This window comes from Elephas maximus, chromosome 7 (genome assembly GCF_024166365.1).
Source record: "Elephas maximus indicus isolate mEleMax1 chromosome 7, mEleMax1 primary haplotype, whole genome shotgun sequence".
Lineage (NCBI taxonomy): Eukaryota > Metazoa > Chordata > Mammalia > Proboscidea > Elephantidae > Elephas > Elephas maximus.
Genome location: NC_064825.1, coordinates 9365325 through 9379132, shown reverse-complemented (window position 1 = coordinate 9379132; position 13808 = coordinate 9365325). Strand labels below are relative to the sequence as shown.

The window sequence follows — 13808 nt, the reverse complement described above, 5'->3', positions numbered from 1 at the left end:
CCAAAGTTCATCCTTCAGCCAAAGACTGTTGTTGTTAGGTGCCGTAAAGTCAGTTCCCACTCATAGCAGCCCTATAGGGCAGAGCAGAACTGACCCATAGGGTTTCCAAGGAGCAGCTGGTGGATTTAAACTGCTGACCTTTTAGTTAGCAGGCGAGCTCTTAACCACTACACCACCAAGGCTCCAGCCAAAGATTACGCATGTCCATAAAACAAACAATAACACACTGAGGAATATGCTTCTTAATTCTATCATGTAACTGAGACCAAATGGCAACACCTGCCCAAAAGCAAAGGCGAGAAGGCAGGAAGGGACAGGAAAATGGGACCAGTGGAAACAGGGAACCCGGGGCGGAGAAGGGGAGAGTTGACACAGCGCAGGGATTGCAATTCGTGTATAAATTAAAACAATTCGTGTATAAATCTGTGAGTAAGAAACTAATTTGTCTGCAAACTTTCACCTAAAGCAAAAAAAAAAAAAAAAAAATGTGTATATATATATACATATATATGTATGGGGAAACCCTGGTGGTGTAGTGGTTAAGTGCTACGGCTGCTAACCAAAGGATCGGCAGTTCGAATTCTCCATGTGCTCCTTGGAAACTCTGTGGGGCGGTTCTACTCTGTCCTATGGGGTCGCTATGAGTCAGAATCGACTCGATGGCATTGGGTTTGGTTTTATATATATATATATATACTTACAGCCTTTGAAACCCTGTGGGACAGTTTTACTCTGTCCTGGAGGGTAGCTATGAGTTAGATTCAACTTGACAGCAATAGATTTTTTTTTGTAATCTGATTATGCAGTTTAAAATAAAGTGAAACTAGCTCACTCTTATATTCTTCCTCTGTCTCCTCCTCATCCATCACCCAGCCCAGACCACAGCTTCCATGGGGAATTCCCTTCTACACAACTTTCGACAGATGGTTCTCCAAATTTGTCTGAATATCCTTCTACCTTATGAGGCAAGCCATTTCCTTTTTAGATAACTCTAATTGTCACACACTGTTTGTTTTTTTTTTTAGGCTGAGCCCAAATCTGACTCCTTCCCAATGGTCTTCTTTCTGACATCTGGAGTTTGAGAGAGGGATAAATGTAACTACTCTTTCACATGCTTGCCTTTCGAATACTTGAAAAATTGTATTTTGGCTTCCATTAATCCACTTGAAGCAGTATCATCCATTGATCTTTCCTCCTACATATGTGAAACAATTCCCCAGCATTTTACTGTTCTATCCTCCTTTTCCTAAATGGCTTTTTACTTTAGTGGCATAATTCTTTATATGTAGCACATAAGATTTTAAGCAGCATTCAGTTTGTGGCTAGAGAAGAGAAGACTAAGGCGAGGCTACAACCCACTGAGGAAACACTGTCTCTCTGTTCATTCAACCTGGAAGGACTTTCGGAGTTGAGACAGCTACCTCCTTTTGTTAGTATGCTGTGACAGGCCAGCAGGGTCCTAAATATGAACTGCTTCAGGTCAAGTGAACCTCACTCGTCTTATTATTGTACAGCTAAATTTTAAGTACAGCTGTCCACAGAAATGTCCATCTAAGTTTTCACAAGATAATTCACAATTTTTATACAGTTAAATCTTCATGGTGAGGAAAAAGTCAGCAAAAATGAGGGAAACCACCCATGAGATGGATTGATATAACGGCTGCAACAATGCTCAGTCATACCAACAATCATGAAGATGGCACAGAACTGGACAATGTTTCGTTCTGTTATGTAAAGGTCATCATGAGTCAGGGCCTACTTGACGGCAACTAACAACACCAAATCTTCACCATCTTCTTTTTTGGAGTCTTACAACAGTCTTCAAATGATTTCCTCTTCTTTCATTATAATCCTCTCCTAGCCCATGTTCCTCCTCACTAATGTCAAAGTTACCTTTCTAACATGCAAATCTGATTATGTAATTTTCTGAGTTAAAATCTTCCTTTTTTCTCTTCATCACCTGAACTCATGAAAGATCTAAGGTTGGGCTCCAGGGAAAGATCTGTGAACAACCTGAAGACGTAGTGCAGAACGCTGTGTGGGAGGAAAATCTCATAGCTTTCAACAGATTAAGAGCCAAGGACTTATACGATAAAATCCAAAATATTTTACAGCCAAACTAAGAGGGGGTTTGGGCCCTGGTTTAAAAAAAAAAAAGTCAAGGAAGGGGCTTCCAGCAAAGACATTAATTAAAAATCTTTACACTAGATTCTTGCTGACCTGAAACATGGTTAGGCCCTAGGTCAGCAGAGCCCTGGTCATTTGTATCAGTTTCTCGCCTTTTCTTGGTCCTGAGCCTCACTACCTTTCCTGTATCATATCCTTGTTTTTTTCTACAATGAACCTTTGTTCCAGACACACTGAACCTGAAAACTCCTACTCCTTCAGGATTTTTCCAGAAGCCACCTCCTCTGTGAGTTGCAGCGTAATGTGTGGGTAGTCGATAGTTCATGAGTTTTGGAGCCAGTCAGAGTTTGGCTCCTTGCTCTGTCACTTACTAGATTTGGAGACTTGGGAAAATTGTTTGAGCTCTTTAATTCTTAGTTTTCTCATCTTACAAATAGAGGAAATATAATTTCTCTTAGGGTTATCCTGGTGGCATAGTGGTTAAGAGCTACAGCTACTAACCAAAAGGCTGGCGGTTCAAATCTACCAGGTGCTCCTTGGAAACCCTATGGGGCAGTTCTACTCTGTACTACAGGGTCACTCTGAGTCAGAATTGACTCGACGGCAATGGGTTTGGTTTGGGTTTTTCTTTTAGGGCTATCATAAGAATTGAATGATACAACATATGTGTGGTGGCCATTTGTCATGTTTTTGGTTACCCAGCATATCTTGGACACCATAATGTATATGGAGAGTCCTGGTGGTGTAGTGGTTAAGGGCTATAGCTGCTAACTAAAAGATTGAAGGTTCGAATCTGATAGCTACTCCTTGGAAAGTCTGTGGGGCAATTCTAGTCTGTCCTATAATATTGCTTATGAGTTGGAATCAGCTTGGCGGCAAAGGGTTTTTTTTTTTTTTTTTTTTGGTTTAACGCATATGGAGAGTGTTCGGCCTTATGAGTCCTGAAAACTAAAGACAAAAAACCAAGAACTAGGTTATCCAGACTCGTTTTATAGGTAGGGCACAGACATTTCTCACCCACCAGTTCAAAAATTACTAATTTAACTTTCCTCTATTATTTGATATTTAAGCTACTTCTAAATTTTTGACGATATAAGTAACACTGGGATCAACTTACGCATTGCAGTGGAGTCGATTCCAACTCACGGCCACCCTATAGGACAGAGTAGAATTGTTCCACTGGGTTTCCAGGGAGAAGCTGGTGGATTCCAACCGCAGACCTTTGGGTTAGAAGCCATAGCTCTTAACCACTGTACCACCAGGGCCCTGGGATTAACTTATTTGTATTTAAAATTTTTATCTACATTTCTGAGACTTTTCTTAAAATAGTGTCCTGAAGTTTGAATTAATGGATCAAATTATGGAAATTTTAAGGCTCATAGTATATATTTACAATTTGCTTTCCAGATGTTTAAGCTGATTCATGTTCTTGCCAACAGTGAGCCAACACCAAACTCTTTCTAACACTATGGTATTTCTAATCTTTTGCTAATAAAAGGCAAAAATGTTCTTCAATCATTTTATTTTGTATTTCTTTGAATGCTGAACAATTTGAACATTTTTGTGACTTTATTATTCATTTGTATTTCTTCTGTGAATTCCTTTTTTCTACATGACCTTTCCCGTTTAGTTCAGCTATTGAGTCTTAGTGTTTCTCTTATTTAGTTGTATGCTTTTGTATATAAAGACAGAGTGACCATTTGTTTCTCAAAGTTGTGTCAAGGATTTTTTTCATGTGATTTTAAAACGTTTGAATTTGTCAAAACTAGGTTTATGGCCTGTTCTATAGCCTAACTTTATGAATGTTTAGAAAGATGTGGCAGTCTGCTTCCATAGAGATTTACTGCTGTGGAAACCCTACACTATGGTGTTGCAATGAGTCCAGCAGGTTTGTTTTTGGGTTTCATTAATGTTTTATGTGCAGTTGAGAAGAATGTGTGCTGTATTTTTATGCAAATAAATAATGTGCACCTTCTGTGTTTGTTTGCAGGCCCCACCCTCCCCCTGCCGGGCACTCTTACAAGCAGTGCCATACCAGTCCTCCTCCACAAGTTGCTGTAAAAAAATTAGCATAGCTCACTTACTAAAATACCTGGAGAGGAGGGGTGAGGCGGCAATCAAAGGCAGAGGGAGCTTTTATTTACGTAAAAATACAGTCTTCTACTGTTTTTGAGAAGTTTTCTATAACTACTATTTAGGTGAATAGTTTATCTCTCCTTTCATTTTCATCAGTTTTGCTTTCGAAGGTCTGCTGTCGTATGCATATGTATTTAGTATTGTTTTGTCTTCCTGATTAATTTTCACCAGTATTAAATGCTTCTTATTCTCTCTGCTAATGCTCTTTTTTCTGATGTCTACTTTGGTATTAACATAGACACTCTTGGTTCCTTTCGATTAGTATTTACATGGTAGATGTTTTTCAATCCTTTTACTTTTGTACTATCCTTGTCTATATATTTAAAATATGTTTCTTGTAGACAGCATAAAGTTGAGTCTTTTTTACATCATCTGGCATTCTTTGCCATTTCATTAGAATGTTTTTACAAAGTTCAATTTGATCCAAATGGAGTAGAGAAAGGTGTACTTACGAAGTGAAAATCTTACCTGCTCTAGATTAATGACATTTCTTTGAAATGACACAATAATTTTTTAATTGGCGCATCATGTATAAGTATTTGCACAATTACATTTCAGTAATTTAAGACATTATCTAAAAAAACATGTAACTCCCAAGAACCATCACGAATTCTGCATTACCTAAAAAGTAATTGTCCATTTATTTCCAACCCCATAAATCACAGGTCGTAACAATCTTTCTTCAGTTGTTACAATGGCATTATTTTTTTAAAAAATCAGTAATCGCATTTGAAATGTCTATTATGTGAATTCTTCAGGAGTGTTTAGATGCTTGGGTAAATGATCTTTTGTGGCTAAAACCTTGCCAATGTCATTTGTGGAATAAGCCATTCTTTCCCATTTATTTTCCGTGGCTTCTTATTTATACATGAGTTTATTTCTGAGTTCTTCTGAATTTCCAGGAATCTTTGTGTCCAGTTTTGCTCAGATACCACACTATTTTCATTATTATAAATTCATAATATCTTCTGATATCTGGAAACATGAGTCTCCCTCATTAGTTTTTTTTTTTTTTTTCTTTTTTACAAAATTGTTTTGGGATATTCTTATCCATATACTCCTCCAGAAGAAGTTTAAACTCGTTTTTTTAATCTATAGAAAAAAAGGCCATTGAGATTTTCATCGAAATAGCATTAAATATTAAATGAATGATAAGAATCAACATTTTTTAAATGTTAAGTATTCTAACCCAATGGCATGGTTTTTTTTTTTCAAATATTCAAGTCATCTTTTATATTACTTGGTAATATTTTAGAGTTTTCCTTCTCTAGGTCACAATTTATTTCTTGTAAGCTTATACATAGGTAAATTATATTTTGTTGCTGTGGTGAAGGGAGGAAACCCTGGTGGCATAGTGGTTAAGTGCTACGGCTGCTAACCAAACGGTCAGCAGTTAGGACCCGCCAGGCACTCCTTGGAAACTCTATGGGGCAGTTCTACTCTGTCCTATAGGGTCGCTATGAGTCAGAATCGACTCAACAGCGCTGGGTTTCTGGGTATGGTGAAGGGCATCATTTCCATTAGAGTTTCCAATTGTTCATTTCTGATACGTAGAAAAGCTTTTAGTTTTTAGATATTTATTTTATATTATAAATACAATAAGTCCTGTTTAACTGAAAAAGTTCTTTATGAATCTAAGCTTATTTATTCAATATTTATCGGGCATCTCTCTGTATCAGACACTATGGGTTCAATTTAGAAAATAATATTCAAATCATTATTCCCTGTCCCTGAGCATAGAGAATGTGACCCACCTGGAGCTGGGCTCACAAGAACTCACAAGGATACCTCAACTGGGCCCTGAGGTATAAAGACAATAGCTAGTATAATCTTGGAAAATATCTTTTAGAGAACCTTTCACATAAAGCCAATCAAACAAAACACAAAAGACTTTCCACTCTTTTTCTATTAGCATTTAGTGAACAGAAAATTTGTTGGACCAATGAAAACCCTCCTGTGTTACTGAAACCTGTACCAATGACTGTTAAGAAAGACGATTCGAAATGTTAGGATCGCAGTTTCCAGCCAATCTGTGAGAAGGTGAAGCTTTCAATGGTTTTGCCCATTTTGCAAAGTTAATATACCCTGATGATTCTGTAATGTTCCTTGGACTCAGGCAGACGTGGCTGTGGCAGCATGCTTGTCCGTTTCCCCATTCTTGCCTATTCCGTGATATTCTCTGAACTCGGGCAGACGTGGCTGTGGCAGCATGCTTGTCCGTTTCCCCATTCTTGCCTATTCCGTGATATTCTCTGAACTCGGGCAGACGTGGCTGTGGCAGCATGCTTGTCCGTTTCCCCATTCTTGCCTATTCCGTGATATTCTCTGAACTCAGGCAGATGTGGCTGTGGCAGCATGCTTGTCTGCTTCCCACTTTTGCCTTTTTGAATATATGCCGAATACAAGTTTCTTTTTGCTTTACTAAACTTTGTGATGTTTTTACCCTACGGCAGTTCTAAACTGCATTACTATGTTCTTATCCATCACATTTTTTTCCCTGCACGTGTGTACATCATATGCTCTAAATTCTTCTGCAGGATCACACGCCAATGTTCATTACGGCTTCCAAGCAGTCCCTCTCTATCTCAGTTCTAGCCTGTCTTTCTTAGTTCATCTCCTGCTACTTACGACCAAATATCCTCTGCTCCACCTACTTCAGACAGGCCTCGTGACTCTTTCATGACTTGAGAGTGCATCGTTGCCTGCCTGTAATGCTCCTCTCTCCTTGGTTACCAGGAATTCCTACTCATTAAAGACCAACTCAATAGCACTTCCTTTCTAGGACTCTCCCTAACACATACTCAGACAAAATTTGTTTCCCTCTCTCTTCTGTTTCATCATAGGTTAAGAGATCAGCTGCTAACCAAAAGGTTGGCAGTTCAAATCCACCAGCTGCTCCTTGGGAATTCTATCAGGCAGTTCTACTCTGTCCTATAGGGTTGCTATGAGTCAGAATTGACTTGATGGCAGCAGGTTTTTTTGTTTGTTTGTTTCATCTGTTTCGCCGTCACAGTATGCGCACACCTCTAGTATAATATAGATTACATTGTACTACTCTTCTGGCTTCCTTGAGGGCAGGATCACTATCTTACTCATTTTTGTGTCCTCATTAAAATTTAGTCAATATATTTTTGTAGAATAAATAAATGGAATGATTATTCAATTTTTTTGTTTTTGTGTGATTTTAATAAAAATGAGTGGTTTATTATTTCTGGAATCTACCCCTTTCTCCCACTTAGAATTGTGACGTTCTCCCATTGTCATTCATTTGGGGTAGCTGACATTTTCCATGATTGCTGAAAGATTATAGGTTATAGTTCTATGATGGCATCTGAAGTTTTTTCCCTGATCTATAAAGAGTCTGGAACTAGAACTGGAATTAAGTTTACTAATTCCCTCATGACTACATCTTTGACTTTAGTTCTTTATATATATGATGTGAATTTTCCTTTGTTTAGTGGGAAGATGGAAGTAATGGAAAATGGAAATTCAAATCAGTACATTGAAGCATTTAAATATATTCCATGAAAAAAAATTGATCTTTGGGGAGAATACAAAAATAAACAGTCCCATCCTTTCATGGGAGTCCTTGGGTGACACAAACAGTTAAGCGTTCATATACTAACCAAAAGGTTGGTGGTTCAAATCCACCCAGATGTACCTTGAGAGAAAGGCCTGGCAATCTACTTCTGAAAGATCACAGCCATTAAAAACCCTGCAGAGCACAGTTCTACTATGACACATATGGGATCATCATGAGTCAGAATTGATTTGATGGCATTGTCCCAAGACCTCTACTTTCAAGAGAATTATATATGTGGAGATGATATATGTGGAAAAAAATCTGTAAACTACAAAACATTATGCAAATATTAGTAATACTTTGCTTAAGACCATTCAAAAGCAGTTGCAGCAGTACATTGACAGGTAACTTCCAGAAATTCAAGCCAGATTCAGAAGAGGATGTGGAACAAGAGATAGCATTACTAAGATCAGATGGATCTTGGCTGAAGGCAGAGAATACCAGAAAGATGTGTTTTATTGACTAGGCAAAAGCATTCAGTTTTGTGGATCATAACAAAGTATGGATAACATTGCAAAGAATGGGAATTCCAGATCACTTAATTGTACATAGATCAAGAGGCAGTCATTCTAACAGAACAAGGGGATACTGTGTGGTTTAAAGTCAGGAAAGGTGTGTGTGAGAGTTGTATCCTTTCACCATACTTATTCAATCTGTATGCTGAACAAATAAACCAAGAAGCTGAACTTTATGAAGAAGACCAGGGCGTCAGGATTGGAGGAAGACTCATTAACAACCTACATTATGCAGATGGCACAACCTTGCTTGCTGAAAGTGAAGAGAACTTGGAGCACTTACTGATGATCAAAGACCACAGCCTTCAGTATGGATTACACCTCAACATAAAGAAAACAAAAATCCTCACAACTAGACTAAGCAACACCATGATAAATGAAGAAAAATATTGAAGTTGTCAAGGATTTCACTTTACTTGGGCCTACAATCAATGGCCATGGAAGCGGCAGTCAAGAAATCAAAAAACACACTGCATGGGGCAAATAGCCTGCAAAAGATCTCTTTAAAGTGCTAAAAAGCAAAGATGTCACTTTGAGGACTAAGGTGTCCGTAACCCAAGCCATGGTGTTTTCATGTCATATGCATGTGAAAGCTAGACAATGAATAAGGAAGACCAAAGAAGAATTGATGCCTTTGAATTATGGTGTTGGTGAAGACTATTGAATATACTATGTCCTGCCAGAAGAACGAACAAATCTGTCTTGAAAGAATGCTCCTTAGAAGCGAGGATGTCAAGACTTTGTCTCATATACTTTGGCATGTTATCAGGAGGGATCAGTGCCTGGGGAAGGACAGAGTGTAGTAGAGGGCCAACAAAAAAGAGGAAGACCCTAAACAAGATGAATTGACACAATGGCTGCAACAATGGATTCGAGCATAGCAACGTTGTAAGGATGGCGCAGGACTGGGTGGGTGTTCTGTTCTGTCTTCCATAGGGTCGCTATGAGTTGGAATCGACTCAACACCACCTAACAACAAAAACCATCATCCCCTAATAAGAAACATAGCTCGGTAGGCAAAGAAATACAACATTACTTTGGACATTAAAGAGTCAGCATGAGCTAACACCTGGCAAGAGCCCAAGTTCAAAGTACAATTTAAAAGGGAATAAGGCAGTTCAAAGCAATGGAAAAATTGAGCCAAGCTGCAGAGGATTTAAGGAATAAATATCATGAAAGGGTGATCGTTTATTTCTAAAAAACCTGGTATTAAACTATATTTTCCTTCTTAATAGTTACTATTTTATGACTTATTTGGAGTATAGCATTACTGATATTTTGGAAATACTTGTAAATAATATTATTGTCAATGTTTTGGCAGATGATTAGTATTTTCCTTTATATGGACTATTTTAAAAGATTTGCTGTATTCCTAACCGTGACTTAATAATATCTGAAGACAGATTTTGTTTTGTTTCCTAGAGGGCTGTATCCTGATTTTAATAATGAGATTCAGTGAGGAAAAAAATGGAATTTATTTAAGGGAAATGAATTTTATGACTTAAAAAGAAAACAGAAATGAGTTTACTTCATTAAACAAAAGACAATTAATTGTTCTTGGGAAACCTTTTCTCCATGTGACGTGAATACCAAGCAGACCAAACTGACGAAACAGCATTTAACTTCGGTACTTTTCCTCTTTTGTATTCTCTGTGCCTTTAATTCAGGTAAGAGTGGGAAGCTGGAACTTGGCCATTTTCCGACACAATCCCCTTGAGCAGAGGCCTTTACCAACTGCAGTGAAAGAGTTCTTGTACTGCCATCTAGTGCATTCCGTAAAGGGATTCACCCATTTTAGTCAGATAAGCTTGATTATATTTAGTTAGAAGTGTGGGCTGGAGGAAAATGTGGGCTGGGGATGGCAGAAAGCTAAAACTTTTTATTTGAGACGGTTTTTTAAATATATTACATTAATTAGAAAGAGGTGCTGAGTCACAAACAACATATTATAGGTTTATGAGCTAGATGTTTCAGCGAAAGTTGTAGGAAATCCCATATCTGGGAGGGTGATTTAACAAGCCTTCACTTTCTTTTTTTTTAATTGTGCTTTAGGTGAAAGTTTACCGAGGAAATTAATTTCTCATTTAACAGTTAATACAAGTATTGTTCTGTGACAATAATTGCCAACCCTGGGCTGTGTCAACCCTCCCCTTCTCCACCCCAGTTTCCCTGTTTCCATGCTTTCAGTTTTCCTGTCCCTTCCTGCCTTCTCATCTTTGCTTTGGGGCTAGTGTGCCCGTTAGTCTCATATACATGATTGAACTATGAAACAAATCCCTCATGTGTGTTATTGTTAGCCCTATAGACCTGTCTAACCTTTAGCTAAAAGGTGAGCCTCAGGAGTGATTTCAGTCCTGAGTTAGAAGGATGTCTGGGAGCCATACTCTGAGGGTTTCTCCAGTCTCTGTCAGACCAGCAAGCCTGGTTTTTTGTTGTTGTTGTTGTTGCTAGTTTGCTTGTTTTTGTTTTTTTGTGAGTTTGAATTTTGTTCTACATTTTTCTCCCGCTCTGTCTGGGACCTTCTATTGTGATCCCTGCCAGAGCAGTAGGTAGTGGTAACCAGGCACCATCTGGTTGTTCTGGGCTCGGTCTCGTAGAGGTTGTGGTAGCTGTGGTCCGTTAGTCTTTTGAGCTTTCTTTCCCTTAAGTCTTTGGCCTTCTTCATTCTTCCTTACTCCAGCCAGGATGGGACCAGTAGATGTATGCTAGATGACCACTTGCAGGCATTTAAGACCCCAGTTGCTACTTACCACGGTTGGATGTAGAACATTTTCTTTATAGGTTACGTTATGCCAATTGAGCAGGATGTCCACCTAGACCATGGTCCCCAGCCCTCAGCCCATTAGCTTGGTCTCTCCAGGCATTTGGATGTGTCTGTCAAGCTTCTATGACTTTGCCCTGGTCAAGTTGTGCTGATCCCCAGTACTGTGTACTGTCTTACCATTGACCCAAGTTACCACTTATCTACTATCTAGTTAGTGTTTTTCCTTCCCCACCCCTCCCCACCTTTGTAACCATCAAAGATTGTTTGTTTCCATGTGGAAACGTTTTCATGTGTTTTTATAATAGTAATCTCATGCAGTATTTGTCCTTTTGGAATTGACTTATTTAACTCAACATAATGCTCTCCAGATTCATCCATATTGTGAGATGTTTCACAGGTTCATCATTATTCTTTATTGTTGCCTAGTATTCCGTAGTTTGTTTATCCATTCATCTATTGATGGGCACTTAGATTGTTTCTATCTTTTTGCAAACGTGAATAATGCTGCAATGAACATAGGCGTGCATATGTCTATTTGTACGACGGCTCTTCTTTCTCTGGGATATATTCCTAGGAGTGGGATTGCTGAAGCATATGGTATTTCTATTTCTAGCTTTTTAGGGAGCATCATATTGTTTTCTAAAATGGTTGTACCACTTTGTATTCCTACCAGCAGTGTGTAAGAGTTTCAATCTCTCTGCAACCTCTCCAACATTAGTTATTTTCTATTTTTTCTTTTATTCCTGCCAGTAGTGTCAGGGCGAGATGGTATCTCATTGTAGTTTTGATTTGCATTTCTCTAATGGCTGATCAAGGGCATTTCCTCACGTGTCTGTTAGCCACTTGAATGTCTTCTTTGGTGAGATGTCTGTTCATATCCTTTGCCCATTTTTTAATTGAATTATTTTTCTTTTTATTGTAGAGGCACCGGATCTTCCTATAGATTTAGAGAGTAGCCAAAATTTTTTCCCCAGTCTGTAGGTTCTCTTCTTACTCTTTTTGTAAAGTCTTTTGATGAGCATAAGTGTTTAATCTTCAGGAGATCTCATGTATCTAGCTTATCTTCTGGTGTTTGTGTACTGTTAATTACAGTTTGTATGCTGTTTATGCTGTATATTACAGCCCCTAGTGTTGACCCTATTTTTCCTCCCATGAACTTTATAGTTTTTGGTTTTATATTTATGTCTTTGATCCATTTTTAATTAGTTTTTGTGTATGATGTGATATATGGGTCCTATTTCATTTTTTTTCAGATGGACATCCAGTTTTGCCAGCACCACTCGTTAAAAAGGCTATCTTCTCCTCACTTAATGGACTTTGGGCCTTCGTCAAAGATCAGGTAGATGGATTTACGTCTGGGTTCTCAATTCTTTTCCATTGGTCAATATGTCTGTCATTGTACCAATACCAAGCAATTTTAACTACTGTAGCTGTATAGTAGGTTCTGAGATGAGGTGGTACAAGGCCTCCTACATTGTTTTTTTTTTCTTCAATAATGCTTTACTTTTCCAAAACTTCTTTCCTTTCCATATAAAGTTAATGATTAGTTTTTCCATCTTGTTAACAAATGCTTTTGGTATTCAGATCAAGATTGCATTGTATTTGTAGATTGCTTTGGGTAGAATTGACATTTTCTCAATGTTGAGTCTACCTACTCATGAGCATCGTATGTTTTTCATTTATGTAAGTCTCTTCTCCCCCACTTGTCTGTCAGCTTATCATACTGTGGAGGCTTACGTGTTGCTGTGATGCTGGAAGCTATGCCACCGGTATTCAGATACTAGCAGGGTCACCCATGGAGGACAGGTTTCAGCTGAGCTTCCAGACTAAGACAGGCTAGGAAGAAGGACCCGGCAGTCTACTTCTGAAAAGCATTAGCCAGTGAAAACCTTATGAATAGCAGCAGAACATTGATATAGTGCTGGAAGATGAGCCCCCCAGGTTGGAAGGCACTCAAAAGATGACTGGGGAAGAGCTGTCTCCTCAAAGTAGAGTCGACCTTAATGACGTGGATGGAGTAAAGCTTTTGGGACCTTCATTTGCTGATGTGGCACAACTTAAAATGAGAACAGCTGCAAACATCCATTAATAATTGGAACCTGGAATGTACAAAGTATGAATCTAGGAAAATTGGGAATCATCAAAAGTGAAATGGAACACATAAACATCAATATCCTAGGCATTAGTGAGCTGAAATTCACTGGTATTGTCCATTTTGAATTGGACAATCATATGGTCTACTATGCTGGGAATGACAACTTGAAGAGGAATGGTGCTGTATTCATCGTCAAAAAGAAGGTTTCAACTTCTATCCTGAAGTACAACACTGTCAGTGATAGTATAATATCCATATGCCTACAAGGAAGACCAGTTAATATGACTATTATTCAAATGTACGCACCAACCACTAGGGCCAAAAATGAAATACGAGATATTATCAGCTGCTGCAGTCTGAAATTGATCCAACATGCAATCAAGATGCATTGATAGTTACTGGCTATTGGAATGCAAAAGTTGGAAACAAAGAAGGATCAGTAGTTGGGAAATATGGCCTTGGTGATAGAAACAATGCCAGAGATCGAATGATAGAATTTTGCAAGACCAACAACTTCTTCATTGCAAATACCTTCTTTCACCAACAAAAACGGTGACTATACACATGGACCTCGCCAGATGGAACACA

The 13808-nt window shown here is 38.4% G+C and overlaps 1 long non-coding RNA gene across 1 annotated transcript in view; it reads left to right on the top strand.

The window, feature by feature from the left end:
* The window catches only part of LOC126078688 (uncharacterized), a 155410-nt gene extending 142850 nt beyond the window's left edge, over positions 1–12560 (top strand). The window contains exon 3 of the long non-coding RNA XR_007518134.1: positions 12379–12560. This is a non-coding gene — a long non-coding RNA (uncharacterized LOC126078688). The remainder of the gene's footprint in view (positions 1–12378) is intronic.
* Positions 12561–13808: the final 1248 nt, after the last annotated feature.